The sequence below is a fragment of the Oryctolagus cuniculus genome, chromosome X (genome assembly GCF_051225735.1).
Source record: "Oryctolagus cuniculus isolate XC-2025 breed Fujian yellow rabbit chromosome X, ASM5122573v1, whole genome shotgun sequence".
NCBI classification, from domain to species: domain Eukaryota; kingdom Metazoa; phylum Chordata; class Mammalia; order Lagomorpha; family Leporidae; genus Oryctolagus; species Oryctolagus cuniculus.
Window position 1 is genome coordinate 62,910,182 of NC_142888.1, and position 5,074 is coordinate 62,915,255.

At 44.4% G+C, this 5,074-nt stretch overlaps 1 pseudogene; it reads right to left on the reverse strand.

Annotated features, from left to right (window-relative positions):
* Window positions 1-3,931: 3,931 nt before the first annotated feature.
* Window positions 3,932-4,756, reverse strand: LOC100353813 (lysine-specific demethylase RAD23A pseudogene; annotated as a pseudogene).
* Window positions 4,757-5,074: the final 318 nt, after the last annotated feature.

Below are 5,074 nucleotides of genomic sequence, written 5' to 3' on the forward strand. Positions count from 1 at the left end.
GCGGCGAGGCGGGAGCTCGGCCGTTATTTTGATCCCGTAGTCGCCTTGTGTCACTTAGCAAGGGGGCTTGCGAGCTGGCGCTTCAGCTCCAGATGTGTGGAGATCCAGAGGTTCACACGCACTGGGCCCTTTGTCCATTGTTGGCTTGTGCAGCTACCTGCTCAGCGCAGAGTAGTGGGCTGCCTCTTCAGCTCCAGATGTGTGGAGATCCAGGGGTTCACACACACTGGGCCATGATCCTCGAGAGCATGGAGAGCAGTGCCAAAGGCTCTCCTTTTATCCTTGCCACTCTGAAGGCGGAGTCTCCAATAGGGGTCTGGGTGTCACCAATCAGTTGTGTCCCCTCTCGGAGTTTCCCAGGGTGCCACCAATCCAATGCCTAGGGCAGGGTATCTCCAGCTCATTCTCAGGGTGCGTCCAATCATCGTGTGAGTAGGAAGGTAATTTGCAGTTCTCATCCAAGCACACATGTTATCAGACTGCCCAGGGATGTCTGTTCAATCTGATGAGGAGCATCCTTCTTGGCAAGCATCAGCTTAGCATAAGTGATGTCATCAGTCTCTGGCTTGACATGAGTGACTCCATTTTTCTTTACTTCCACTTTGTGGATAGTGGTAGTTTTTGACTCTAGGATTCTCTGTGGAGTTTCCAGAGTTCACCTCCTTCTGCTGGTCGGGTAAGTGGTGATCTGTGTCTCTATTTTTTGGACTCCTGTGGGATTCCCCACAAAAACCTATCTTTTTACAAATAAGTATATGGACAAAGAATAACTGATGGAAGATAAATTTTTGTGTGATCAAAGTGATATTGAAGAATAAGAAAAAAACAACTTGTGCATGTAAGTATCTGTTCTTTCTTCTTTGAAGCCCTTAATAAATTTTTTTAAAGATTTTATTTATTTGAAAGGTAGAGTTACAGACAGTGAGAGGGAGAGACAGAGAGAAAGGTCTTCCTTCCATTGATTCACTCCCCAAATGGCCACAATGGCCAGAGCTGCGCCCATCCGAAGCCAGGAGCCAGGAGCTTCTTCCTGGTCTCCCATGTGAGTACAGGGCCCAAGCACTTAGGCCATCTTCTACTGCTTTCCCAGGCCATAGTAGAGAGCTGGATCAGAAGAGGAGTAGTCGGGACTAGAACTGGTGCCCATATGGGATGTTGGTGCTGCAGGCACAGGATTAACCTACTGCGCCATGGAGCCAGCCCCTGAGGGCCATAATAAATCAAAGTGTAGAAGTCTTTGAAGAACTATTTTGAAAGAACTAATACTTTTAAGAACTATTTTATAAATTAACCTATTCTACAACTATAATGAATTACATTTTGAAAACAAATTCTTCAAACTTTTGTCAGAGGGAACTCTTTAAGATACACAAATGAAACACCAAAATTTTTGACTTTTCCGGCCTTTAATGAATCAGAATAGAAAACAAAACTGGAAACTGGAAAACATGGAAATTTTTGTTAAAGAAAAGTGTTTCTGAATTAAATGTTTAGAATCAAAACTGTGTAAAATTTTTAATTTTTAAAATTCTGTAATTCTATAATGTACCTTGGAATATCTTGACCTATTATTTTCTTGATGTAGAAATTATTTTTATAAAGATTTTATATATTTATTTGAAAGGTAGAGTCACAGACAGAGGGAGAGACAGAGAAAGGTCTTCCATCCACTGGTTCACTCCCTAGATGGCTGCACTGGTGGGAGATGAGCTGATACGAAGCCAGGAGCAGGAGCTTCTTCCAGGTTTCCCACGCCAGTGCTGGGGTCCACACACATAAAGGTCGTTTCCAGTGCTTTCCCAGACCATAGCAGAGAGCTGGATCAGAAGAGGAGCAGCTAAGACTAGAACCAGTGCCCGTATGGGATGCTTGCACTCAGGCAGAGGCTTAACCCCCCATGCCACAGTGCTGGCCCCAAAATTATATTTAAGTGGTTAGACTTACTCTCTGGAATAGAATGAAACAAGTATATGATTTTGAAGCATCAAAATGTGGTAAATTATTCAACAGTTTCTTTTTATAAGAAACAACTCAGTGAATTTCGTTTTGTGAAAAAAACCTTTGCTGAAGAAACTACTGTTAATAGAGGCAAAAATCATATTTTTTTTAGCTAAACAAATAGTTATTTTAGTACAAACAATGTATTGGGATAATACCTCAGTTAAAAGAATTTTCTCTGAGGGGCTGGTGCTCTGACATAGCAGGTAAAGCCTCCGCTTGCAGTGCCAGCATCCCATTTGGATGCCAGTTCGTGACCTAGCTGCTCCACTTCCAATCCAGCTCTCTGCTGTGGCCTGGGAAAGCAGTATGAGATGGCCCAAGTCCTTGGACCTCTGCCCCCGAGTGGGAGACCCAGAAGAAGCTCCTGGCTCCTGGCTTCGGATTGGCTCAGCTCCAGTTGTTGTGGCTATTTGGGGAGCGAACTAAAGGATGGAAGACCTCTTTGTCTCTCTCTCTCTGCCTCTGCCTCTCTTTAACTCTGCCTTTCAAATAATAAATAAATCTTTAAAAAAATTTTCTCTGAGTTCCCCAGGTGTGTCAGGACCTATATGTCCATCAACTAATGACTGGATAAAGAAAATGTGATATGTATACACAATGGCATACTACTTAGGAATAAAAAAGAATGAAATCCTGTCTTTTGCAACAAAAGGGATGCAACTGGAGACCATTACGTTTAGTGAAATAAGCCTGTGGCAAAAACACAAATATCATGCTTTTCTGATATTTGTTAGTTAATGTAGAGTACAAAAAATGTGTGAAAACATAACTGACATCTTAAGATTTGATAATTGTTTATACCCCTGTGGAGTGACCTTTCTACTTTTTACTTGCTGAACATTATGGCTAGTGGTGCATTAAGCCTGTCATTATAAAAATTGTTAATGCAAAAATTAAATGAAAAAATAATAAAAGGAAGGAGGGATATTGAAGGATGGAGGGATGGAAGTATGGTTATCTTCTTAGAAGTGTATCTATGGAATACATGAAATCTGTTCTCTATATTAATAAAAAATTTTAAAAGCATTTTTCTAATTAAAGTTATGATCATATGAAGAGAATAATTGATGACATTAAAATTCAAATTTACCAAGCATAAAATGCAACTTTGAAGAGTATTCTGCAGAAAATTAAAATCAATAAGACTTTATGTAAAAGTGCATTGTTTTAAATAAAACAATATTGGGTGATATTATAGACACAGGTACAACTAAGAAACTGATTAAGGTACATGAATATATAACAGGAACAGGTGCTCTACTTATAATTTTAAAATATTCTGATAAGTTATATGTTTAATTAATTTATATATTATTTTAGAAACTATATTCACGTCTTCAAAACTTTATCAGAGACAGTCCTTTTCTGGGGTGAGGGTAGCCTATGCCTCCAGATCTGATGCTAACCCTTCCCTAGGCTGGAGACCAAGGTCAGACTGGGATGGCAGGCGAGGCCTTGTGCCTTTTGGGGGTTCACCTCAGTTGCAAAGATTTGGGCCACTCCAGCAAAGGATCAACGTTTGGGGCTCCAGCTTCCCCTCATTCTGGAATAAGGCAGGGCAGGGTGTCCTTGGGGGCTCTTTGAGGGATGGGGAAGAGAGCAGTCATCTCCCCTGGCTGCAGGGAGCTGGAACAGAGGCCAAGAGGGGCCCATCTGTCACCTCCTGGTCCTCCCAGGGACGTACCTGGCTGGGCTGTAGAGGAGGATGGGGATACCTATCTGGTCTGGTCTTCTCAGACCAAAATTGGAATGGGGCCACAACTGGGGTGCTTTTCTAAAGTTTTTCTTTTTCTTCTTTTTTTTTTTAGAAGGATTTTACCTTTATCCTACTTCTTAAATAAATAAACACGAAGAAACATTAAATATTATATATATATTTTTCCTCCTTTATTATAAATCTTTTGTGGCATGGCTGCCTGGACTCCCAAAGTTACTCATCATCTGAACTCTGGTTCAAAAGAAACGTAGCAGCCAAGTTCTCATTTTTTTCACAAGTAAAATAAGCATGGATCACAAGACTCTCCGGAAAGCCCAGGGCCTTCAGTCTTTCTAAAGCATCTTTATCTTGCTGCGTCATCTGGGTGCAGTTTATCTCCGAGACCTCTTCACCAATGGCGCCCCCTTCCACCTCCACCTCCACCTCCACCTCCACCTCCACTTGCACCTCCACCTCCATCTCCGTGTCGGACACATCTTCCAGCTCCCTGAAGGGCTCGTGCAGCATGTGGATGAAGTAGTCCCGATGTTGAATTATTTGCTGTGAAAGCTCAGGGTTGTCACGGCCCAGTTGCTGGAGAAGGCAAGGCAGCATCTCGGGGTTCCGCTGAATCAGCTGCCGCATGTTCTGGAACTGGGGTTGATATCGCAGGAACTCCAGGGGGTTGGCTCTCCCTGCCTCGGCGACCTGCTGTGCGGCAGCCCGGTGTTCCCGGAAAGGCATGTATTCGGCCTGGGAAGTCCCAGGGATTCCCATGAGCAGATACTCCACGGCTCGGTGCGGATTATTGTAGCTGGCACGCAGGGCGGCTTGCACTTGTTCTCTCTCGTACCCCATAGACATGAGCTCAAACAGCATGGTCTCGTACTCGGAGCCAGTCACCATCATGGAGGCTGCGTCTTCCCTAGGCCAGTTGCTACGTGAAGAGGGTCCAGCGACCGGCATGGACTCAGCAGATTCCAGGAAGTCTGACTCCTCCGACGGGCTCCCGTCCTCTCTGGGGGTCGGTGGGGAACGGGACATGCTTGAAGGGCGGGCTGGTAGGAAAGGAGGAACAGGACTCCAGAGCAGAAGTGACTGGAGCCTCTGGCCGCGCTGAGAAACGCTGGCCAGAGTAAGCCTTGGTCACTGTGACGACCATAAAGTTCTTAGCAACGTAACAGTCCTTGGCGGGGACGTCATCACGCAGGCAGGATCTTGCCACGTAAGGTTCTGTTCAGCCACGAAGAAAGTATTATGGTCCCTTTCGGCTTCCATCTCCTTTTGCAGCTTTACCATCTTGACAGACTCCATTCGAATCTGGAAGGTCTGCAGGTGCAGTGTTTCCTGCATGATGGTGGCCGGAATGTCCAGGCA